At 41.5% G+C, this 26,763-nt stretch overlaps 1 long non-coding RNA gene across 1 annotated transcript; it reads left to right on the top strand.

Annotated features, from left to right (window-relative positions):
* Positions 1-590: 590 nt before the first annotated feature.
* LOC306806042 lies at positions 591-26,439 on the top strand. The gene is made up of 3 exons (XR_013775370.1): positions 591-660; positions 12,188-12,346; positions 25,327-26,439. It is a non-coding gene; the product is annotated as an uncharacterized lncRNA (long non-coding RNA).
* Positions 26,440-26,763: the final 324 nt, after the last annotated feature.

Genomic DNA, 26,763 nt, shown 5'->3' with positions numbered 1-26,763 from the left:
TCCCTTCCTCTCCGAGCCTTTTCCAGGCCCCGGGCCCCTTCCTGCGTGCTGCTCCGGCTCCCCACGGCTTTCCTGCCGGCCCGGGGCTTCCTGCGCCGCCTTTCCCTTCCCGGCGCTTCCCGGCGCTGCCTGGGGCCGCGGGGAGCCCCGAGCCACGGGGGGAACCGCAGCCACCCCCGAGCCGGCAGCACAAACCAACCCGAGCAGAAAGGGCACCGAGAACAGCTTTTATCTCGGCGAGCAGCACACGAGCAAACAGTGTGCTGCACGGGGAGAAGTTTAAAGGGTCTCGCAGGAGGCGGAGGCAGTCCAGGCTGCGGGCGCGCTGCTGCAGCTGCAGCCCCGCCGCTCTCAGCCCCAGCCCCGCCGCTCTCAGCCCCAGCCCCAGCCCCAGCCCCAGCCCCGCCGCTCTCAGCCCCAGCCCCGCCGCTCTCAGCCCCAGCCCCAGCCCCGCCGCTCTCAGCCCCAGCCCCAGCCCCGCCGCTCTCAGCCCCAGCCCCGCCGCTCTCAGCCCCAGCCCCAGCCCCGCCGCTCTCAGCCCCAGCCCCGCCGCTCTCAGCCCCAGCCCCGCCGCTCTCAGCCCCAGCTGTAGCGCCTCGGGGAGCGCGGGGAGCCGCAGGCGTCCGCTCAGGCAGCGGGTGTTATGCCCCAGCCCAAAAGGTGAGAAGCCAAGAGCGGCAGCTGTAAAGCCGGCCAGGCTTTCACAGAAACAGCGTTTTGGCTGGTGCTTAAACACTTAAAGAAGTCTATTTACTGCAGAGTATCTCGCAGGAGCACCGAACACCCCCACCAGCGCAGCCTCTGAGGCGCGGCGAGCGGCCGAGCCGGGCCGGGCCGGGCCCCTGAGGCGGAGCGAGGCAGCGCCTGCCCCGCACACCTGCGGGCCACGGCAGTTTCCCCTCGGGCCAGCGAGGGGAGCTTTGTGGCGATGTGAAAACAACCAGAACTCTCGTCTTTTTCTTTTTATCCCTTTTTCTTTCTTCCCCTTCTCCCTGGGCTGAGCACCGCAGGCAGCGGGCGGTGGGAGGCGGTAGGCCCCGGGCCGGGTGCAGCTCAGTGGGCGCCGCTCGCTCCCGGGGCAGCGGGGGAACCCGCGGGCGTGAGGGGCTGAGGCCAGCGCAGGGAACCTGGCGGCGGCAGGGAAGGGTCTCCCGGGCGTTGTGGCCAAGAGGAAGGAACAGCTCTGTTGTAGCTGATTTGTCCTCTCACACTGTGGTGTTTGTGTGTGGGAGCCGTGTAGATTTACAGCTGTAGTGGTGTGTTGGTGTGCTCGTGTATTTGTGGCTACGAGACAATGCCCCTGCTGAAGTGCAGGCAGAGTAGATGCTGCTATTTGAAATTAAAGCCCAGAATAATGAAGTCCGGGTAGCTGGAGTTTAATTACAAAATTCATTGAGCACACGTGCGAAAGCTGAGGCACAGATCATAGACAAAGTGTTTATTTCAGTCTTGCATTTAGTGTGATCCTTCAAACTTATCTGAGTGTTATCTCTGATTCACCTGTGGGCAGCCTCCTGGGAACAGGTTACTGAAGACACAAGACTCAGAACAGGCTGGTACCACCCCAGCCTGACACCTTGGGAATTATGATACAAATTAATGTTTGCTCGGGGAGAAGACCCAGCTTTCTCACACAGGTTATCAAGCCACCTTCGCAGTAGGCTTTGTTGATCTTGTGTGCATTTATGCAGGTACTTTGTTGATAAAATAACCATTGTTTTGATCTTCCTTCTTGAAGGAGTTTCCTTGAGCCTGGTTCCTTTAATCAAAGCATTTATTTGTAGGGATAGAAAAGACTTCAAACAAAGTCATGCAGGTACACTGGAGAAAGTGTAAGTATTCCTAGAAGTCATGCTTTCTGTCCTGTTTGACTGTGTCCCTGCATGAGATGAGGCTAATATGGCTCTGATCTACTCTTGTCTTCAGAGAGAAGTTGAACAAATAGCAAATAATTTTTAGCTGTATTTAAAGGCATTTTGATATGTGCTTCTTGCAGCCTCAGCCTTTTGTGTAGCTTCTACTCTCTTTCTGTTATGGGAAATCAACATAATAAAACTGGTCCTTCCCTTCAAAGTGAATGTCATTGTTACAATACAATGAGTCAGGAAAGAAACAATATTAACTGAAAAATAATGGTAGTCAGAACTCACCAGCATGAGCTCCCCCTCCTTCCATCAATCAGCTGGAATGCCTTAACTGTGTTTCCTCATTGTGATCAGAATTTGGCAATAATTTAATGAAACTGAAAGTGGAAGAGTTCCCACAAATCAGAAGTAGGATTTTCACTGATATAATGAAAAAAACCTTAGCCGCTGTGAGCATTGTTTGGGCGCATCAACAGGTCCACGTGCCAGGATTTTGGAAGTAACTAAATTACAACTTGAACATAGTCTTTATGGTCTTTAAAAGCTGGGAAATCTTGCACATTCAGGCAACACTGTAATCACTACATTTTGTTGGGTTATAGGTGTGGAAAGGATGTCAGAAAATGATCTTACATGAAGAGAGAAGCAAACATGTCTTAGGTTTCTGCTCAGTTCTCTTCTAGAGTGTCTGGCTGCTGAGCTGGCTTTGGTTCTGATTGTGACCCTCTTTGGCTCATGGCATGCTGGCCTGGAAATACTATGTAAATTGACTGCCTCTAGAGGTTGTACTGTGCCATTAGCCCTGCTGCTAGGCTTAGAATTTTAGACAAAGGTGAGGTTATGGAGGATAAATAAGTCCTGCAAATTAAATAAAATTTTGATTTAACAGAGATGGTTGCAAACATAATTCACGAGGGACTCATGAGCACATTTCCCATGCTGTCAGGGTGATACTCAGGGGTGCAGTCACTCTCACAGGCTGCGTGTTACTGCTGTGTCCATTACAAAAAAATGTCTGGCCTGTTTGACTAGTTGTGGTTGAGGTACAGCAGTTTCTGTCACTGATTATATATGAGAGGAGAGTGTAAACACTGTCATTTGCCTTCGACTCCTCGTTCTGAGTGGCTGTGTGTGCCTTTGCATTGCAGTTAAAGGAGCTTGATCTGGAGAGTGATTTAGGAAAGGGGCTTGGACTTTTGTCTGCCTTGATCCCAGCAATCTCTAAAACACTTCTGCAGTATCTGGTGAATTTATGAGTTTTCAAAGGTGAAGTTTGAAGAGTAAGTTAGATGAAAAGCAAAAGAAGACCAGAAGAACAGGCTGCCCTTCTTCTTTCCATCTGCAGCTACACGTTTCTGGAGGTTTGTGTTTGAATTTAATTTACCTTTCACATGGAAGGTACGTCAAGTGCAGACACGTCTCCTCTGTGCTCTGACCTGGTCAGCTGAGCCTGAATGCTGTGAAGCTGAGTAACCACAAGGCAACCTAAGCTGATGTTCCATATTTTGTGTGGCTTACAAGTTTGAGCAGTGCTAACATGGCTAGCTGCTGTCTGGACTTGATTTCTCTTTCATCCCTCCAGCTCTAGATACTCTAATTTATCTCCCCCAGGCATACAGATGTACCCAAAGCTGTTTTGATTGCAGAGGCATTACTACAGTTCCGTTTGTGGTTTCTCTGTAAATTTCAAAAGCAAGCTTTTATATGTAAAGCTCTAGGGAAGTTGAAATTACACTGTTTACTTGTCTTTTCTGGAAAAGGATGAAAGTTCGTAATTTTTGTCTTGCTTTCCATAAGTGATTAATTTTGTTGGTTTGGTTTGGTTTTTTTAATCAACTCAGGTGTCATCCCATTATTCCTTGTTCAGTGGTCTGTCACAGGACTCTGCTGATTTTTCTCTAAAAGGCACTTTTGCTTAGCCTTTGTTATTATACAACAGTTAATTAGCAATGGGACTATGAATGGAAAGCATCATAAAGCAGAAAGGAGACTGCAGCAATAGTGCAAGGATGACACTCATTTAATGCAGAGCCTACACTCAGATTGAATTTGTTCTTGGAGTAAATGGAACTTGTGGAAGTTCATCAAAGTTGATAAAAGTTCAGGCCACTTAGAAAAGACCTGCATCTTACACTAAGTGGTCACAGCCTAAGTGGCACTGTGGCACTGGCTCTGGGTCAGACTTTGGACTCTTGATGCCAGTGAAAGATTTACCACAAGTTTGGATGGAAGTGGTGCTGGAACTGTGAGAAATGAGTGATCCTTGCAGTTATTACTTTTTCTTCTGCTGCTCCTTGCATGCTGTCTGTGTTTTTGCTCTCCAGCATGAAAGGGAAATCCGGAAAGCTGATCACGCCTGTGAGTTTCAGAACGATCTGAGATGTTCAGAAAAAACAAACTTCAGCCACACCCTGCCAGGCATAGTTCAATGTGTGGTTAAACAAACCCAGACAGCCTGTATCAGCAGGAAAATAAGCAGTTTTTTGCTCATTCTTGAGAATTCAGAATAGAGCAAAACAAGTGAATGGCAGCTGTGTGGGGGTCTATTTCTTTGCAAGAAATTAGATTCATGCCATAGGCACAGAAGTATTTTTTAAAATAATATTTGTGCCAATTTAAGGTACAGAATGAGAACTGCAAATGGTGGGGTCCTTTTTCTGAAAGGACTCAACTTTTTTTTTTTAAAGTGATTGTACTTAACAATTGAGTTGTGAACTAACTCAGTCTCTGGTATCTCAGTTAAATGCACTACATCAAAAAAACACAAAACAAAAAAAGCTAAGTCCAGGTCACAACTCTCACCCCATAGGAGATTAAACAGTTAATGAATAGTTTTGGAAATGAAGGTTTTCCTGTGGGCCAAGGACATCAGCACCCATCTCTGCCAGATAGAGCTTTTCTGTCTCAAGCCTTCACACATCATAAGAACAATAGGACTATCTACTTAAATATGTTTTATTTTTCTTTAATTTCTCAGAATGTGCGCCTTTGTTTGGAACTCAGTTGTGAGGAAGATGAACTCCTGAGTATGTTGTGGTTTTGCTCATTTTAAATGTAGCTGATTCCTGGAACGTGGTTTCTATTTTTCTTTCAGGTTTTGGAACCTGCCTCTGCCTTTCCTGATTCTGCCAGGCATGGAAGGAGAAATAGCGAAAGTCCATGAAAAATGAGCATTCCCATGGGGTTATCATATGACTGAACACAGGGGAAACACTGCTGTATGTTCCACTAGGGATCAGTCAATGTGATCTACAAACCTGTAGGTTATGAAAGTTGCCATATCACAAAAACATTAGTGTTGCATAAATTCATGTAACAGAGAAGATGATAGAAAAATAATCTGATAGAAAAATAATCTGATATGTTATCATGTCTTTAACTATAACGAGTATAGAAGGTCATCCTAGAGACATTTTTGACTTGTTTAAATTCTTTGTGACAGAAGATTTGAAAGTTCTTTAGGCCATCTATCCTAGAACTTCGTTATCCTTACCACTAAAATCCCTAAAATTCTCTTTTTACAGTTTAAGCCCTTCACTTCTGATTCTGTCTACTTTGTCAATAGAGGTTTCTCTTCCATTTGTGGTTGTGAAAACTTTCTATGTATTTAAAATCTGGCAGGCTGCCACCTCATTCTCTTAGTCTTTAGACTAACTTATTAAAGTAATAATTCCCCAAAGGTAATTTTTTTTTTCTATACGTCCAGTGATTTTTAGTTTTTTCCCTCTAGACTCTTTTTAATGGAATAATACTTGATGTAAGCATGCATATACATTTTTAAAGAATAAAATAAATGGTCTTAGAGCTTTGAGTAGAAAGCATCATGAGCAGCAAATAACAATGTCTACGTGAATACATCATGTTACCAGTTTTAAAAATGTCTTTTAAAATTAATGACACCACCGTTTAACTAGTGAAGAGTACACAGGACTGTTCCAAATGCAAGCAGACTGTGTATCAGCCTATCAAAAGCTGTTCTAAGTGCCAGCTCAGATGACTGAGAAATACTGACTACTAATGGGGACAGTTTTCTAATAAAAGAAGGAGAAATGTTCTTGCCTGCATTTGGATTTGTCTATAGCTGCTCTCTGCCTGGTTCTTTTTGGTACTTGCTAGTGAAAATGGATGGAATTCTGTGTTACTAGAAATGAATTGTCTCGTTTGATACTTTGCTTGCAGCCTATCAAAAATTGCATAGAATTTATTCAATCAACTCAGTGTATGACAACTTAACAAACAGGAAATTTTGCTGTTTTAATTGTTTTCTGCCCCAAAATCTAATTTAAACCCAAGTTCCTCTGGATTTGCTGAGGGCAATGGAATGTGTTTCCCTATGGATGTGCATTCTGTGCCTGCCCAATGCAAATCATTCCTACCAACCTTATCTTTGTTACTGCTTCTGACATCTCAGTATTCCAGCAGCAACTGGACTCTGGAGGGCTTCTCCAGAAGTCAGCGATATTCCACTGTTCCAGCATCTTTCCGTTCCTCCCACCTTCAGTATCTGCCTATGTTCACCCCCTACTTCTTCTAGTCTGATCTGCTTCTCCTTTTCCATTGAAAACTGCTCACTTGTAGGGCAGAAGAGATCTGGTGGGAGGGGCTGCTTACAGCATTGATTTGGGGGGAAATAGAGGGAAGTGCGTTACTATTCTGGAGGGGGGAAATGGTCCTACTCCAGCTGTTAATTTTCCCATGAGCCCGAAACAGCTGTCGGCAGAGCTTTCTCCATTTCTGTGGCATTCCTGGCTTATTCTCCCACTCCTCCCGTGTTCTGTTTAGAAGCAGTGTTTAGTTTGACCGTACTTAGATGCCAGCTTACATACCCAGGCAAAAAAGAAGAGTCAGCTGCTGAACCTGCTGTTAGGTAATGTGTAATCAGGCAGCAAGTGATTAATTAGTTCACTTCCTAGCAAATATCGCTTACAGGTCTTGGGTGTTTTAGTCAGAGAGGCTCAAACAAGCCCTGGCTCTGAGCTTGGCTTTCAGCCGCTCTGCGGGGGTGGGAGTGTCCCTGGATGCATCCCAGCGGCGTTTCCAGCCCCGCAGAGCGGGCGGTGGGATGGGTGGGGGTAGATGGCCATGGATGGCGATGGATGGGTCGGGAGCGATCCCGCTGCCGCCGATCGCTCCCCGGGCGAGGCGCGACCGACACCTGGCGGCGGGAGCGACACTTGTGCTGCTCCCCGATCCCTGAAATCCCGGGCTGCCCGCGCAAGGAATTCCGGAGCGCAACGGCGCGCTCCTGTGCGATGTTTTGGTAATGACAGAAGTGTGATACAAAATAAATGCATGCAGGGAAAGGATTGAAAATAGTCTAAGGCAGGTCATAAAATGTCGTTGTTCGTAGGAGTTTTTTAGATTCAATGGTATTTAACATTTCTGTTGTTCTGACTGTTCTGATTCGGTCAGAAAAAGATGGAGATGTGAACAGAAGAGAGGATGCTGTTACCAGATTTTTGTTTGTAAGGCAATAGAAAAGCGGAAACAATAGATTTTACCTGTGGGGCTATGACTGCAAATCTATTTCTAGATTAGCCAGAATGTGCTACTGAACCTTATGGAATCTCATTGGAGACAGTAATGACCCCAGATTCCTAGGATTTTTTTATGGAGGCTCTGTATATGGTACTTAGATGCAGTACTAAAAATACATGTTAAAAATACATGTATCAACTTTATGCCTCTATTAATGATACTTCTCAATATTGCTGTGGGCCACTGTCTTCCTTGAAAAGAAGCAATGTTCCCACTAGAAACAGTGAGAAATGATGAAAGTGGGAATTTGTAATGAAATTATATGAAATTACATTTTTCAGCTTCATCTGCTGGGAGGAAACAAAACAAAACAAAGAACAAAAATGCCCAACCTTAGGCTATGTAGAAAAGTTATCAATTATCAACAATTTGGTTTTAAATATTACTTAGGTATACAAGTTCAATGAGATTTAAATACCTAGAAGAATTCTGCTACTCTTATTAAAAGCAGGACAAAACCAGACATTTAATCTTGTAATTATTAACCTCAGTTACCTAATCTACAAATTAGCAAGGATGTAGGAGGCTGATTAAGAGTAAAACCCCTTGTTGTTAACCTTATTACAGAATAAAGTCTTTTACATTGGAGAACAGCCTATGCACAGGGAAAGATGCAAAGACAATGAGGGAAAATATCAAAGATATCAGATTTTAATCAGTTTTGAGGAGAAAAAAGGTAGTCAGTGCAAATGCACAGCAATAAAAAATCCTATCAGCACTCTAGATTTGAGAATTGTTGACATATACCAATTGAAACTGAGAGGGGTACACTAAAATGCTGCCTGGAGAGTTTCAGACAGCATGGCAAGAATACCAGACTTGAGGTGTGACTTTGAACCTGTCTGAGCATCCTGTGGAAAGTGTGACACTGGGTCAGCTGTTAGTCTGTGGTGAGGCAAGGCTGGCTGATGGCTGGGAGACTCCATCCAGCTCTCCTCTGTCTCTGCATTCTCTCCTGTCCACCCTTCACAATCAGGAGGACCAGAGGCTCCCTGCCTGCTGTGCCTCCAAAGAGCTTCTGGCCTAGAAATAAGTTGCTGTTGCTTTCATATGGATGAAAGAGGGAAGGAGGGTTGGTGCCCTGAAACTGTAGTCTGTGTCTACTAGAACTGTTGATTAATACTGCAGAAATTATAGTCCAAACCTGAGAAATTTGAGACTCCACTGTCCTTATGTTCTCTAAGAGAAGAGTAGATGCTATTTTGTCTGAGACCCTTGGTGTATGCAGTCTTTACTCTTTTAAAAACAATTATGTATCAGTTCTTGATGTGTACAGCTTCTTTTCCCTATGTGCTGAAATGTAGAGACTGGCATATGCAGGATGCAATTAAAAACGGGAAGCTTAGGCTTGACACCAGAAAAAACTTCTGCCAATGAAAAGTATTCTGTAGTGAGCCCAACCTCCCCAGGGGTACAGGGGAAGTTCCATTCACTGGAGTGTTTAAAACTACTGTAAAAGTCAAATAAATATGCAGTAGAAAGAGTTTTGCCTTGGCAGTGAAACAGAACAGATGGCTTAGCAGATATCATCCATCCATAACATCTAAGGTTTTGTCAGAAAGATGTTAAGTCTCTAGAAATAGCCTGCACAGAGCTTGTGTCAACTGGAGCTGCATAAGCCATTACAGAAATCCATATCCCTCTGGGGTTTATTTCGTTTTTCTTTTAGAACAGCAGTAACAGTTCAAGTAAAGGGTATACACTGGAGGTGAGTAAGTAGCTGGGATTAATGATGCTTGGTTCTGTGCTGTGCCATCAGTTTTTGTCAGCTGATCATGAATAGAAATGGTACAACTTCTGTCTCAGTTACAGTTACTTAACATTTTTCTTCCTTCCCCTCCTGGACACAATCAGTATGTTAAAACTCGTATGATCCTCTTGGTGTAAAAATAATCAGGACAGAAGTTGGATGTCTGTTGCTATGTGTTTATGTAATTTCATTGGCCTAGACACTCTTGGCAATAGCTTAGAAGTATACTTCTGTAATAAACAGTATTTCACATCTTTGTTCTAAAGAATAAATCTTCACTGGACCCCGAACCCTCTGCTGAGCCTCACCTTAGACACTTTGAAAGGGTTGTTGACCTGAAATATTTAATTTTGTTAGTGTTCATTTTTATGGCAAGACTTTAAAGATTTGCAGTGGAAGTTGGCCTGGTAGAGAATATAATAACAATATGAAATATTTTTGCAAAATGCACAAAATATATTTTCATGCATCTTATACTGTTATTATGCAATCACTTCATAAAGGCTACCTGGATGCAATGTTAAAGTTGTAAAGCCAAACACTGCAGAAGTCAGAAAGCCCTGAGTACTCCTTTCACTGCAGGGGAGCCTTGACTTGGACAAGTTACTGGAAGTCCCATCCTGGGTGTTGCAGCCTTGTCTGTAGCTGGTGTTTTTATGGTTTCATTGCCTGGTAGGAATTACTGGAACATCCAGATGACTTAGTGGCGTATAAAGGCAAAATGTCTAAAATCTGTCAGGATTTTAGGAGGATTTTTCAGGAACAGGAGAGTTCAGAATGGAAAGACAGCTGCTAAGCAGTGTTAGCTGTATCTTTTGCCATTTTTATGTATTCAGGAATCATTGACCTCTTCCTCTCCTTTTATGTAAGAGAGAGATTCAGCCACACAGAACAGGACCTAAATTTGTAGCAGTGTAGCAAGCTGGCTTTTTAGAATACTTGTATGTTTTGATACACATAAAATATTTGGAGAAACTTTCTAAAATATGTATGTAGATGGATTCCCAACTGCAGCTCTGAAAGTCTCCTGTTTAATACAGAATCCCTTTCAGCAAACTCAGAAGGCAGAAATGGACTGCAATCCAAAACACAGCTCAAACATCCCTCTAGCACCTTGTAAAAAGGAAGAACATTATGATTGAAGCTGATACCAGAGATAAATGTAAATTAGAGGGCTGTTAAGGGGCAGCTTTGGCACTGTGTTTAAACTGGCATTTTAGAACTGCTTTTAACAGTATGTGATGATTGTATGTTTAAAGGGGGGATGTATCTGGGGTAGGAACTGATTAAAAATTAATTTACAATAGCAGCATGCAAGGTAGAAGAGGAAAGGGTAATGTTTTATTTAAATGTCTTTACCAACCTGTGTTTCTGCAGTGTAAATTTTGTTATGAAAGTGAAGCCCATAGGATGCAGTTCAGTCACTGCCTCCTTGGGGTTGTGTTTGAGGAAGGCAAATTATAAATGAATATCCTTTTATAGATAAAAGACTAACAAGATCAAAACATCATGTAGAGAAAAAAATTAGGAGACAGTTGTGTTAGTTTTGAATATGATGTAGTTTTCATTTAGTAAGATAAAAAGCACAAAGGGTGAAGTCTCTCACTAGGTGAAGCCAAGCCCATTAGTGCTGCACGATGGCCAGTGCAGTATTTTTCCATATTTCATGATGATATTCCACACCATATGAGTGCTGAAGATCTGCTACCACCCAGACTAACTGAATTAGTGTCAAATGCATACAGAGTGCAGCACAAAGAGCAATGCTGCATATATGCCTCATAATCCTAAAGGTTGTTTTAGCTTATAGGAGGAGATGAGCTAAATGCAGAGCAGGCAAAAGAAGCAGCCTGATTTTTAGAATACAATCTGCATGTTAATTAGTGGGTTGTTTCTGTCAGCTTTAACTAATCATGTTTCTCCCTATGCTAACTAGAATTCTGGGTTAAGATGCTGGCCTAACAGTGCAGCTGAACCTGGGTTAAAAAAAGTAGTAGTACTGCAAGAAAATCTTCTCTGTTGTGACTGCTATTATTTCAACAGTGAAGTTATTCCAAAACTGCTGGAAAAATACATGCTCTAGTCAGATTATTGAATCCTTGTGTGAGTCTTCCCTCAAAAAACCCCTCAAAATCATGGATCAAAGTCAAATACTAGAAGCAAGTTCTTAAATAAAAGTAACATTTTCTGATAATGTCAATTATGGGGAGGAATGACTTCAGAAGAAGGGTAAGTGTAGTAATGGGGCTGGATATGTTTAGTGGTTTTGGCAGGTCGTTTGCTTCCTCACTGTCCTAGGGGTGGCTGGTGTACACAGTGCCTCTGTTTGTGAATGTAGCAATGCAAATTTTACTAGTTCCATTTCTAAACAGTATAATTCAACTTTCACTTAAATTATTTCCTAAAGCATGATTTCCTTGATTTCCACAGAGATACTTTTTTATTTGCTCCAGTTTTTGGATTCCAGCATTTATATAGAAGTGTAAGTCAATACTGAGCAACTAAGACAAAGTTTATTTTGACTAGGTTCATTAAACAAAATCCAGCCTGTGTGATGTGTAACTGCTGAATCCATGATGAAGCTGATCTCTGTGTGGAGGGAACCATTTTTTGCTAGTGCTGCCAGTGCTGTATTTCCAGCAGAGGGCACATAAACACACGTTTTCCAACCTCTCTAATATTTGCAAAGGAAAGTTCCACTGAGAAAACATCAACAGCAAGTTCTAGATATTGCAGATATAGACTATGAATCTATGAAAAGAAGATGAAATAAAATCAAAACAAGCTTTACATATAAAAGTAAGGACAAATGAGCAAAATTTTGCAGCATCAGGTTTTCATTTGATGCTTTAGCATAATTCTTCTTCTAACCTTTTTTAACATTAATCTCATTACATCATCTGTTTTCTTTCCAGTTTTCCCCTCTTTGGTTAGTAATTTTCCAGTATTATATAAATGATTCATAAGGATGGGGAAATTACATCTACTCTCAGTGTTCTCTATTGTGCAAAGTCTACTCTTTATTTTTCCTTAGCTGCAGATTCTGATTATCCTCAAGTTTCCTGCCAGATTTCTTCCAGCTGGTACTGCAGCACTCATCCCATGACCCAACATATGCTTCTCCCTTGGACATCCATTTCTTCTTTCCTGAAGCACAATCTGAGCAATCTCTGGATCTGCAGATTTCAGTTTGGTGAGTTAAAGCAACTTACCTGACCTGCCTTCCCAACATCTCACCAGAATGATCCCGGTGTCTTCCCACATAGAATCTGTGCCTTCTGGGAGAGTGAAAGGATGTCACTCTTGATATTAAATTAATTTGTTTGCTGCAGAAAACTTATTTCCCAGCTAGGGAAAGGACATGACGAAGGAAAATTTGCAGCTGCAGGAATTTCACAAGTCTGCAATTGTCATGCAGAGACATTTCAGAGGTTCACTTTAGCCAGTGATAATTGGTGCTTATGTCTCAGTCTGACTCCATGTCTCTTGTATTCAGACCACCTTCATTTTCCTGTCATCCAAATGCCAAGGGTTTGCTTTTAGCTTTGAGAAAATATTCTAAAGTAGTGTTTATATGAACAAATTTGCTGTTTTCTCATATTAATGTGAAGCACAAATGCATACAATGGGAGCATTGTGATTTTTACTATGTCACTGTAGTTTGCTTCATATGTCTTGCAGAGAATATATCCTATAATTTTTGGGACCTAGGTCAGTATCAGAATCCCCAGGTGATTATTTTCTGTATTTGAGATAGACCTTAATTTTCTGGTAGGTTTTAGCTAACTAAGTTAAGTGTATCACAAAAAGGGGATACTTGACTTACAGCTCTTTAAATGTTTATATGCAATATGGTTGTATTTTTATTGCATTCCATGTCTCCAAGTGCTGTCCTGGGACTCCAGATATATATATATATTTCCTCACAGTAAAATACATCTGGGACTTTCTGCAAGCAAAACTGTATCAGGTCAGTTAATAGCTGTTGTTATAAATATGGGTAAATGAGGGATAATTCCAAAACCAAATGGACTTTGCTGTGTTTGTCTGCATGCTAGTGTTACTATTTGTAGTAACAAATGTAAGTATACAAATCTCAGTGACAGACATCTGTGTTGTGGTGCCTCCCAGTGAAGAGCTGTAGGTCCATGTGAGTAACTAAAATGCAGCAGAACAACCAACACTCCCCTGCTTGCATAATCCCAGGCTTTGGTAACAGGGGGATTATTTTGATGATCAAGTATATGACCCAGGCTCATGGGCTTTGAGAGTCATGACCTCTCCTCTCTTGGAAAAAACTGGCATATCTAGTCACACTCACTTTGTGTTTAACAAGTACTTATTCAGTGTATGGAGGGAAAGGAAAAGTGCTTGGGCTGGATTTTCCACAGCTGATGGTCGCACAAGGCTGCTGTTGAAGAGGAATGTAGGTTAAAAGACTCTCTCTTCTATGGTAAGGTCAGAAATAAAATCACCACAGGCTTCTCAATCCTCTCTTTTGTTGAGCTTTAACAAGTGGCAACAGTCTGAACAGCCAATGAAGTAAGGAGAATCTAGAAAATGACCGGTTTTTTTTGTTTTTTTGTTTTGTTTTTTTTTTTTTTTTTAATTTACCTTGCTGTTCTGTTTGTGTTTACATTGCAAATTAGTGGCCCTTTACTGACAATTTGTCTTTCACATGCTTGTCTTTTCCCAAAAGCTTATGCCCTTCTGCATCACATTAGATTACTCCTGTAGCTGGCAAGTGAGTTGAATATGAAGGGGCTAAACCTGTAAAAAGAATAGAGGATGGATGCTGGATCTGGCATAGGAGGAGGCAGTTTGGCTGGCTGCAGCCCTAGGCTGTTGTCCAACAAAAAATTAGAAATTAAATCTAAGGCAAGCACTCCCACAGGAGTTGCTCCTCCAGCCATTTTCCTTTATTTTTTTCATAGCTCAATTTAGTGTCACATCCATCCATTTTCACAGCCTGAGAGGGCTGAAAGTTTAGTAATTGCATATTTGTAATTCTAAGGCATTATGACTGTTTCTGTGGCAATGGGAGAAGAGTAAGATATATTCTGCAATAGAAGGAGATTACTTGAGTAAGAAAAATGGTGAATATTTTATGGGGCAATAGACTAGCTGGATGCTAACTCAGAGATGTCAGATGATGTCATACCTGCATGACAGAGACAGGCTGTTTGCAAGTCACAGGGCTCCTTTTTTCCTCCACACAGGACATGTAAGGCCATTTGGATAATTTTTTTTACAGCTTCTAGCAAAGGGATGGTGATTTCTGTGCTAAATGGCATAGGGTTTTGAACTATTTGGAACAGATGGAGAGGAAATTGGACTGTTGAGATGAGAATGGGAAGTTTCTATGCAGATGGATTAAGACCTTTATAATCAAAACTGCTTTTTCTATCTCCCACCTGTGCCCAGCATACAGCTAAGTATTTGCATTGCTTATCCTAGTCATATACACTCATTTGCCAAGCCAAATAGTTAAAAATCTCATCCTTTCTATGAACCACCCCGAGATTTATCTTTCCATTCTATCATAACCAAGAAATACTGTTCTGCAAGTGGAGGATAAAGATGTTTTAAGAAAAATGTAAGAAAAACAACAACAAAAAAAGATATTCTGGTAAAATGACTTTGTTTGTCTAAAGTAAATGATATCTAAGACACATGCCTTGTATTTCTGTGGCCAGTGAATCAGGAAGAACTTCTTTGTGGGAAGGGTGATTAAATCACTGAAACAGAGAGCCCAGGGAGGTGGGGAAGTCACAGTCCCCAGAGGTATTCAAGAAACCACTGGATGTGGCACTTAGGGCTGTGGTTTAGCTGACAAGGTGGTCATCAGTCAAAGGTTGGACTCAATGGCTTTAGAGGTCTTTTCCAACCTAAATGCTTCTGTGACTGTAATTTGGCTGTAAACCTGCCTTCCTCTGGAGCTACCAGGGGAGCACAACTGCTTATCTGCAGTGCCAGGAGGTTTGGTCACTCCCACCATCCCGTTCAGTCATTTGCTGGCACTACTATTCTCCAGCAGCAAAGAGCAGAAAATAAAGGAAAAGTCACAAACCCCTTTCTTGCTCTGTCAGTGGGGTCAGTGAGTGGTGCTCTCTGGCAGCTGGTAAGCCCCTGGGATAGCTGCTTTTGCAGGATTGACCTAAATTACTGCTCTAACTGTAGGCTTTCAAAATATTAGTCTCAGCAAGTCCAGGGGACTGAAGACAATAGCTGTAGTTTTAATTGATTTTTCATAACAGGTTTCAGATTTTTGGACATTTCCAAAGATGACCTCTGCCTGATAGTTTTCTTGGGTCAAGAACATATGTTTTTCAACAGTATTTCCCATACCCAGCAATTTTCAGATTTTTCCACAACAATTAGTAAATATTTGAATGTGTTTGTGAGAATGGTAGGTCTGACTATTTGGCAAAATTCCAGCAGCTTTTTTAAAAGCTTTTTAGCATTTCTCAATCTGGTTACCTGGAAAAAGGCCAAACAATAATACCTTCACATATCATCAGCTGGCACAGTAGCATGAAGTCCTGCTGTTTCTATGACAACAAATAGCTTTTTCAACTCCCCCAGATGGGTTCTGCAAAGTACAGTAGGTAGCCTGTACAACAGATTAGTGGGAAGATGACAAACCTGGATTTGAAGGTGTACAGGTACCTCTAAAGGCTTGTATTCCTCAGACCTGGGTTATGCTAATGCTAAGGCAGCAAAATGCAGGGCAGCAGGGAGATGCCTGAGTGAGCTCTGGGATGGGGAACTCGGGTACCCACAGCACAAAGCACTGTGAGTTCAGTTGCTCTGCTGAGAAGTGGCTTGTGCATGTTGGTTTGTCTTGTCCAAATGCTTCCCACTGCAGGGAAGCTGTAGTACAAAAGGGAGATATTATTAAAGAAAAGCTGTTTGATTGTCCTGTCAGCATTCAATGGTGTCATGTGTCACACAAAAAACAAATTACTTCAGACTGGGAGCAAATTTTCAAGTTTTTCTCAGTTGTTCCCATGCTTTTTCTTCCACATTTCTGAGAATGCTTCTTACAGCCCATTCCTCTGCTCCTCCTGAATCTTCATTGAACAGGTTTTTGCAGTCTCACTTTTAAACAAGTTATTATTTATTTAATGGTCAAGTTCCAGGCTGTGTTGTCCTTCCAATGCCTTCTCCTACCCTTGATCCTCACTATTTCTTTCTCCCTTAACTTTCAAAACACAGCTTATCCCTGGCTGTCTGTTCAGAATACCAAAGCTGTTACAGTTTGTGGGGAATCCTGGCTGTCCTTTGCACTGGCAGTGGCAGTGCTGATAGTCTGTGCCTGCTGCCCTCCAGGCACGTCCTCTAAGTCTACTTCATGGAGCTGCCAGAGTGGCAGACCTTTGTGGACTCTTTCTGATGCAGATTCCTTGAAACTGTTTAGAGGAGAAAAGGCAGCTTGCAGCTTGCCTCTGGTGGCAATGAAAGAGGGAACATAGCTACATCTACCTGCACTTTTCACTCTGCATCCAGGACAAACACACTGCTCACCCATCTGTTGTTACAGCTTCACAGGAATCTTCCTTTGCTGCCTGACCAGGCAAAATACTGACACTTGTCCACAGGAGACACTTTTCTTCTGCCTTACCTACTGAGATTTTAAGCTTTAAAGAAAGCGAATAGTATCAAATATGGTGCTGAACAGGGTGTTGCCCTTACCCAGTTGTTAGTACTGTGTGCTGTGAACATACATCTGTAAATGTCATTCTGTGTTCTATGGAGAAAAGGCTTCCTCTTTAATCTATTTTGCTTCAGTACTTGCTATACTGTATTGAAGCCTTTCCAAATTGTAAACTAAATCAAGACAACTGCTTCCCCCTACTGTCTTTTAAACCAGCACTCTCATTTATTAAAACGTGTTTTCTTTACTCACATGTCAGGGAGAGACAAAATGAACCAAAGGAAAAATGCTATTAAAAATCTTTTCATAAAAGAAAAGCTGCTAAAATTCCAGCAGAGTGTGAGTTTAGTATAAATGATACTTTCTTAAGTGCAGATGTGCCAGCTGTACTCTGCATTATGTCCTGCATTTTTCACCTCATAATGTGGATATAATTATCAAATGGACTGGAATACATGCAGCAAAATATATTAGTATTCCAGAAGCAGTGATGGGCCAGGGTTGAAATACCCACTTATTCCTCAGAGAGCCCCAGAGTCATGCCAGCATCCTACTGAAATTCAGGTCAGGTATTTAAAATATGGTATGAAGACAGAAAATGAAGGAGAAAAAAGAAAGAGGGGGATTTTAATATTCTTATTAAAGTAAATGAATCTTCCCCTAGATGAAACTGTCTGTGCAGGGCTTTTTTAGGAAGAAAAATAGTGCTATAGGCTCCTGTGGTAGACTTTTGAAAAACCATTGTCCTTCCAAAACCAACCTACTTGGAAATGAGATGGGAGACACTTCATCGTAGGGTAAGATGGAAAACTTTCAAAACCTCCAAAACCTATTTTCCTGATGAAATTCCTGGAGAGATGCATCCCCTTGGGCTGGGGATGCAGTGGGCTGATGAGGACAGGCTATGACACAGATCTCAGGTGCACTGAGTACAGCACCAGCCTGTGAGATTGCAGTTTGCTTGTTATCTCTGCCCCTCAGACAATTTTCAGAGAATAAGACAACGAGCATTTATACATGCTGATGATGCCAGTGGTTGTTTACACTCTTGAAGACTGGTCAGATCCCTTGGTAGGACTGGAATTGTTTCCAAAGACTTCAGTTATGCTCAAACCCCAGGAGCAAACCAGTAATGTTACAGACCTTCTATATATTCTCTAATTGCTGCAGAATGGGATGAGCACTTGGAGGTATTCTGGTTAGACACACCTACCCATTGTGCCACAAAATAATGATGTGTTGAATATGAAGATGATTTATTCATGTTGTTTGTTTCTCTCAGACCCAGGAATGAAGTCCAGTTGCCTTTAAGTATAAGAGAAGAAACAAATGTTCTTTAGAGGAACTTTAAATTATGTCAACCAGAAGATGTCCTTTGCTGCCATGGCAGAAAATGTCAGAGAGATATCCAAGGGCAGGAAGATTAATGGAAAAGGAATTGTCAGGGGAAATGTAGCAGGAGTTTAAAGAACTGTGTGTGTTAGTAAACATATTATATTTTTTATTTGCCTTCTGCTCTGAGACTTAGAAAAAATCAAAGCAATTTTCCTGGCTACAAGCTAGAACTGTAAACCTCATGAATACCAAATATATAGATAGTCCAAACACATTTGCAGTCATGGTTTGTACAAGTAGACAGGCCAGTTCTGTGAGCCGTTTGAGGAAATTTGCAGGTGATATGACAGGGTTTGACCTTGCCAATATTTTACACCAAAAGAAGGAAAGTTGCCAGTAGGAGGTGAAGACTTGAGAAGGAAAAGTCAGATAATTCAGTAAAGCCACTATTTAATGTATAGTTTGCTGGGCACAAACATTGATATGTGAGAAGCAGTGATGATTAAATTTGGTGTTTTAGGTCCCTGTTAATACTGTACCACTTAATGGATTGCCATGGAAAATCATAAGCAAGAAAAACCACAGGAAGAACAGCATGATTCTTTAATTATGCAAGGAGTAAGAGGGTCAGCTATTTTTCCTAACCAAAGTTGCTAACAGTTAGAGAAAATGTGAGTTGTTGTCATTTAATATGTAAGTAATCTAACTCTCCTTTTAAAAATATTCCCTAGTAATGCCTAGTGTATGACACGAATACTCAGCAGGCCAGTGGGGACAGGGCAAATGCTGCTAATTCTTGTTAGAGTTTCACTGCCACAGGGAGTGTCAACAGTAACAGCAGGACATGCAGCCCTGCTTCAGCACCCACCATCACTTTTGACATATCCTCTATTACCTAAAATCTGACCCAGTCAGATCTGCACCTGGCCTCTCAGTGTTTGAGGCAGTTTGTCAAAATCACTGTCATATTCTGGGAATACCTTTGGAGTTTGCAACTCAGGTCATGACCAGAGATGAGGAAGGGCATGGAGGAGTCTGTATTCTACTCATTCAGTGGTTGAGTGGTCCCTCAGAGCCTGCTGTGGTATGACACAGATTAAACAAGCCTTGGCTGTGCTGTAAGCCTGAGAAAAACCCCCTGTATTCCTGTTTGTATGAGCCTTTTCAAACAGAATTGCAACAAAAGCAAGAATGAGTGATGGGGCCTTGTGTGCAGTGTAAAGCCTGTAATGTGTGCCATGATGAAGAGAAACAGAGTACTGATTCTTTAGACATAGGAAGAATTTGCCACAAAGTGAAAATTTCAGTGGTTGTGGAAACCTCTGCTTTCTCTTTTGATTGATAGACTGGTCTCTTTCTGAATACATCACACTGCCTATCTTGGTCATTCCTAGGACTCAAAATAATTTTGACTTAGTACTAGCTACATGAAGAACAAAAGACTCGTATAGTTTTGGATGCTCTTTTGCTCTCTGGAGTTTTGTAACAAAGTCTTTCTTCTTCCTGCCTTATCTCTAAGTTTTGATGAGAATAGACTATGACACATGTCATAGTTTCTTCATCTGGTGCTTTTCCAAGTATTGATTAAGACTGATGTAAATTTTAGGGGTTCTGGATGCAAGCTAGACTTTAACTGCAATTGAATTTTAAGCTTCTCTTTCCATGAGATTGCATGTCAAGATCTTACATGTTATGCTTACACACTAACATAGGAACCAAGAGAAAAAAGTGATGAAAACAAATGTACCAAAGCTGCTCTTCTATTCTGTGTTGCCAACTTTTGCTTTTTATGGCTCTGGCAGCAGCAAAGAGCCAAATAGCAGAAGGAATGCCCAGTTTGTAAGGAAAAATTAAGCATAGCTAGTTAATTCCAGAGGGCTGAAATAACCATCCATTGCAACGGATCCTTCAGTCTCTTGAAAAGTTTGTAAACCCGAGTTAATATCCCAGGGAAATCCTTCACACCTGGGATTTGTATGGGAACTTGGAACCAGGTAAATTATATGTTGGATTTAATTGATCACAACTCTGGTAGGGCCATGCCTATTAGCACATCTCTTCCTTGTAACTTTGCTTCCCTAGCTCCATCAGGTTAGTCTGGAGGCACAAGCCTAAGGGGCAAAGGCTGACATTTTTATCCAGGTCCATCAGATTTTTTTTTTTTTTAACTTATGTCATTTAACAGTTGTTTTTTAGCCTTTTCCTATTTCCTTACCTCTATTTTTCAACTTGATGTGCTAGAAGGTCAGACACAGAGCTCTGACAATCTTTGCTCCTCTGCTCCAATACGCAAGTTAAATGTTCCAACACAACTGTTGCCTTGGGGAATAGGAAGAGAATATGGCCATAATTCTTTTTTGAAAGTTGTATGAGCTCCTAATTTAAGGCTGGGCAGCACTCACAGTGACTCAAACCCCACTGTCTCACAGGTACCACTACTTCATTTTTCAACTTCTCAGAGGCTTTCTCTTGATGTTACTCAGAATTTCGCAGCTAAATATTGTGTGACTGCTGCTGCAGGGTGATTTTAATCTCTTCAAAAATGTGGCTGTTTAAGGCATATCACAGGTCTGCATTGTTCACAAACCCATTTATAACAGAGCCTCAATATCTCTTTAGACACAGGTGTTAAAGGGGATAAGTACTTAGCAGGGAATACTCTAAAAGATGGTTTGGGCTTTGTGACCCTTTTACCCATGGAAACAAGCACTTGTTGACTTCCATAGACATTCACAGACCCCAAAAGTAAGATCTCAAACATATAGTGGTTTGAACATAAACTGATAAGTAAAAAATAGTCTTAACATGGTTTTTGAGAAATGCTTGCTATTGTCTTAACACCATGTCTCATGACATTGATGAAAGAGTCATATAGTAATTATCCAATTTTGATTTTTAAATTAAGTTATAGGGGAACAGGGAAGTAATGGCTTTGTTCATGCACTAGCAGTTATCTTCTGCCAGTTTCACTCAGGAGTGTGCTGCTAATACATAGAGTCTACTAAAAAGTGCTATGCATAACTTCCAGATGTATTCTCCAAATGCTATAAATTTGCAGAAAACAAACTGATTTACACATCCAACTAAAATTATAGTTCTTCAATTTGTGACACATTACTTTCAGACACAACAGTGTTTGAAGATAAATAAAAATCTGTCTTTGGTTTTAAGCCAAAAGCACTAAAGAAAGAATTGTTGGAAATGTGCTGGAGTTTTTAGATTTGCTACTGGTTTCCTAACTGAGAATTAATAATATATTTTAAATTATTATGTCACTATTTGACTTCATTAGAAAACATGCATGAGTTAGATTAAAATTGATCTTAAATTACAAGCACTTGTTTAGAAAATTTCTGAAACTGATGAGCTATGAAACTTTCTGCACACTCTGTCAAATCCAAACCACTGTAAAACAAACTGTAATGCTGAGTTGATTGTTCCAGACTTCACAGACTAAAAGTGCTGGGTGATGCTAAATCTTGTATGAGTTAGGCTGCTCTCTCTAAGTTTGTGTGCTGTGGAAATGGAAGTGTTGGAAATGGGAAGAAAATTAATTTTAAAAGGTATTTGAAAGGTCAGACCATGTTATGATCAAATTAAACCAAACTATGCAGGGGATTAAGGATAGGCTTTTTGTGCTGATAGAGTTTTGGACTAGATTTTGGAATTATTCCTCTTTTCTTTGCTGTGGTAGCTCACCATCTGCAGTCTCTCCAAATAGCTCAAACAGCAGGATACAGAAAATATACAACTCTCTCAATAAGAAGGTGACCTTTCTCCTCTGAGCCCAGTGAGTTAGCTCAGGTCACTGTTATAAATGCATGCTTTGCTAGAAACTCTGCTGGAATCACTATGGATTGAATAAGGACTGTGTTACATTTGTCTTTTTGTTTTGGAATTTTTAAATTTTTAAAAATTTAAACCAGTTGAAAATAAACCCTGCTGACAGCCAAGCACAACAACTAAAAGATAAAACAGTAATGGAGAAATTGCTTGGATGGAAGGAAGTATAACCAACCTCAGCCATCTGAACATATGTGTTTATTAGACACATCTACCAGATGGAACTTCCTCTGAATTTTACTGGTTCTCTGGTTGCTGTAAAACAATTGCCTTTGTAGAGATCTCATTGATTCTGGAAGAGATTGATTCTTCTTGGGTTGATATGACTCGTGAGTTTTTTTCTTTTTTCCATTTATACATGAGCATAGTCTAGGCTGCATTCTAAAAGTCTTGTAGATAAGAAGATCACCTGTCTGATTTGTAAAACACATTGAGTAGTGGTGTAGAATGAGCTTAACGGAAACTTTCCTGTTAGAAAGAGCCAGGTCCTTTCATTTTTACTTTTTACTGAGAGCTGTGCTGTCCTTAGAGCAAAATTCTTTCCACACAAGCATTGGAAGTGGTGGTAGTGGTAGGTGAGGGAGTGGATGGAAATCCTAAAATTGATAGAGCTACTTAATTGTCATGTGAAAAGGATATAGATTGAGAGATATAGCAACTTAATTTGCTCATTGTTCACTAAAGATTATTTTTCTGATTTCACTGTAATGATACCATGATTAATAGAGCACCTTAAAATTTGCCCATCAACACCTGTATTTGCTTTGATCATCATCTTTGGGGTAAGTGACACACTTCTGCAACAGTGAGCTTCAACGGGGCAGGATCCCACTGATTTCAAGGAAGCGTCTGTCGAGGGTCCTGGGTCACAGATGACAGCCCTGACCAGCCTTACTGGGGCGTCCCACCCCAGGAGCAGGGTTTAAACTCAGCCCTGAGCTGTCAATGTCTAATGAAGCAGTGCTTCCAGCTGTTCTCCCCCTTGGACACAGCTTCTCCTTGCCCATGGACTCTGGCCTCGACACAGGATTCCTGGCTTGGTGGTAGAGCTGTCCTGTCCCTCTGGGTCTGTCTTGAAATCTCTAGGCTGTGTCTGACCCATTCACCAGCAAGCCTGGCTTCAGGCTTGCCTCATCACCTTGAATCCACCTGGTGGATGGAGATCCTGGTTAAAGCTGGCTCCATCTCCAGAGCTGCCCTGCTCTGTGTCAGATGCTGTGGGATGGGCTCTGCTGCCATCCCCAATTCCCTCTTCTCTTGTCTGGGCTCACATCTTTATCTTCAGACCTCTTATCTTCTTCTGCTTAGTTAGTTCAGCTACGTATAAGCCCACATTTATTCAAAATCAAGATCTCAGAGATATTGTTCTTCAGGTCTTTTCAGTTTAGGAACACAAAGAAGCATTTAGCATATATAAGTTGCAGAAGACATATGGAGAATATTGATGACCAAAACAGAAGAAATTTTTTTACATTTTAAAACTGCAAGATATTCACAGTAAGAAGCTCTATATATCCAATTGCTTTAATGCCTATGCTCCTTTGGTAGCTCTGTTGGATTTAGGGTATTTTATTTCTCATATTGATGCCCTAAGTTTCTTCTAGCTTCTCCTAACCCTACTATCTGTTTCTAATTTGATTTTTCAGAATACTTATGAGTCTGTATAGATAAAAATAATAATGGATCCAAGTATAAATCAGATCACTAGAGGCTGAAATATGCCTTTTTCCATCTAATCTCTTTGCTTCAATATCTGGAGAAGCATAAGGAAAAAATACCACTGCATGACTTCATAAGTATAGTGCAAGCTAAATTGAAGATAATTTCACCTAAGCAAAGCATTCACAACAGAAATACAATTTGGATTAAAAAAAGAGAGTATTTGGGTCAGGGCTGTAATTTGGTTTGTTTTAAAGATATTGAAAGGTGTATTACTTTAGTCAGGGAAGACATGTTATTTATAACTAAAAAATGAGAGCAAGTTGTGCGTGCATAAATTTTTATTTCTTTTTAACAAGTGTACTTATGTTTATGTGACTTTCTGCCAGAATTCAGGGTTATGCTGAACAGGGCTGGAAATATAAACTAACTGGAGCTGAAAGAGTGCTTGTGAGAAGATAGACTCCACAAAATGCCAAGGGTCCTTGAGGACAATGAAGCAATGATAAAACTTGTGATTTGTTTTTGTAGCCTCTGCTGGTCTGGTGAGGTTTATTCATCCTAGAATTGCAGCTAAGATCAAAGGGAACCTTTAAAATGTTGGCATAAGGAAGAGGAAAGATTGAGCAATTTGCCAGGGGCTGCCCCATGAGCCTTTCTGAGGGCTGATGGGAATGCAAAGATAAATGAGAATGACATCAAGTGAAGCAAACTGCCTTTGCCCATGGCTGAGATGGAGATAACTGGGTTGAATAAGAGCTACTAGTACTTTCAAGGAAAGGTTAAAGTTTAGGAAAGGGTCAGTATGCAGAATATCAATAAATACCACAGGAACAAGGTTAAGTATAATTTGGGCTCAAGGCATAGTTGAACTAAGTAGTAAAACATCTTTGTGTCAGGATGATTCCCCCTGCGTAGGGTTTTCAGTGATCACTCCATTATAATTTTCTTGTATGAGTGTTCACTGTTTGTCTTCTTTTATCATTTTTCAATTGACTCAGACTTCTATCCAGAGTACCATTTCTTTCCAAGTACAGAGGAAACTTATCACCCATTAAAAGGTGCTGTAACTTCTTTCTTGAAAGTTTTTTAGGCTGGATTAAGCAGGTATTTGTGAGGAATGACATATGTATAGTTGAGTATTTATGTCCACTTGAAAACTGTGATTCTACATATATTTGAAGTTAGAGCTGTGGATACATTTTTTAATTAAATGTTTGACTTCCTAAGAATCCTTGTTTTGATGGCTTAAATGCCATTTAAATTTGAGTATAATTTCAAACAGTTGCCCCCCTGCTGCACTGAATTTGGCTCAGCATCCTTAGTGCAGCTCTATGCATTGAGGAAAGAGAAGTGTTGGTTTCCAATGCTGCTGGAATTTGGCAGTCTCCTTTGTAGTGAATTCCTGTGGCTTGTGCAGACAGATGACAATGCATGTGGACAGGAACAAACAAACCTCAACCCTACTACAGTAAGTATTTCTTTTTAGACTGTAAGGCTTCCCATATTAAGTGTTTGTTATTCTTAATTGGTGTCATACCCTTCTGATGTTTGTGGATTATGTTATTTCTCCCCATATCCTCTAGAAACCACCAAACCATCTGCAAACTGTTGTAGTTGCATACACTGGAATCTCACAAATTCTTGATATTTCTCCTTTGTTATCCCTTGAACCCTAGCTCTGGGATTTTTATTGACTGGCTGGTCCTGCATTCTGCATGACTGAAACAGCAAGACTGGCTGAGGCAAACACAGGCACATATAGAGGCTTGTGGATATGTACTTGAAACTCCACCTGGAGATGGCCAGGATTTTGTAAGGCAAGCCCTCTGCCAGCACTACACAACTGTTTTTGCAGCCTAGAGATCGCCCTACTGCCCCCACAGGAGGTTCAGGTGAGGGGGAAGAGACAGTGTTATCCATCTGTCCTTCTCACCACTATGGTGTTGTACCTGGATCAATGAGATAAGCATCACATGGCATTAGAAGGGTTTCCAGCAAATGTTCAGCTCTGCAGAGCCACTGCAAACTGTTGGTGGCTGTGGAAGGTCAGGCCATCAAGATCACTGGCTGGAGAATGTGGTGGGCTGACTGTACTGCAGCCTAATGCCCACCAAGCTACCCACTCACTCTCTTGGTCAACAGGGCAGGGTGAGAGGGCAAAATGAAAATCTTGGAGGTTAAGACAAAAACCAGATCATTTACCAACTACCATCATGAGAAAAATAGATTCAGGCGGGGAAAATGAATTAATTGCCAATTAAATTAGATTTGGATGGTCACAAACACAGGAAATGAAATAACACAGTGAGTGATGTAGAGAAGATAGGGGGTTGTGGTCACTTCACAGCACCTCCTATCTGCTGCTTCCTTCTCCTCACTCTTCTATCTGCTCCTGCATGGGTTCTCTATAGACTGGGGTTTCCTTCAGGGCATCCCCACCTGCTCCAATGGGGGCTCCTCTCCAGGTTCTGTGCCCTTCAGATGCCCTAGAGGACCTTCTAGTGTTTCCCTCTTTCTCTGACCTTGGTGGTTTCAGAGCTTTTTCTTACACTTTTTGCTTGCTGCCTGGCAGAGGTTTTTTTGCCCTTTCTTAATTTTTTGTTTCCAGAAGCAACAGCAGCTTTCTGTGAGGACTCAACAGTGCCCAGCTGTGGGACTGTTGTGGAACCAGACAGAATCAGCCCCAGGCTCCACCCACAGTGGCCATCCCCACTGCCAGTGCCCCCCACTGACTCAAGGTGTCTGGCAGGGCACCCTGGGGCACAGGGACCTGCCCAGCCCAGGGCTGACTGCCCTGTGTCCTGTGGGAGCCCTGCTGCTGGTTCTGACTGGAAAATACGGGCAGCTCTTTGGGGTTTAGGAGCTAGTCCCTGTTGCCCTGTGAAAGTCAGTGAACCTCCAGCTTCTGAGCAATAAAATAACATCCTCAATGATCAAAAGCTGAGTTCTTAATGAAGAAAGGCTTGTGATGCTGGGGTCCAGCATGGTCTTGGTTTTTTATTTGTTTTCCTCAGGTGCTCTGAGTGAAAGTATTGGTCATGGCCCTTGTTACTCTGGAAGACTCTGATCATCGTTGCTCTTAATTGCTTGCTGCTGATTTAAATAACATAAAT

The sequence above is a fragment of the Erithacus rubecula genome (genome assembly GCF_903797595.1).
Source record: "Erithacus rubecula genome assembly, chromosome: 10".
In the NCBI taxonomy this organism is placed as follows: domain Eukaryota; kingdom Metazoa; phylum Chordata; class Aves; order Passeriformes; family Muscicapidae; genus Erithacus; species Erithacus rubecula.
This window is presented reverse-complemented; position numbering and strand designations above follow the sequence as displayed.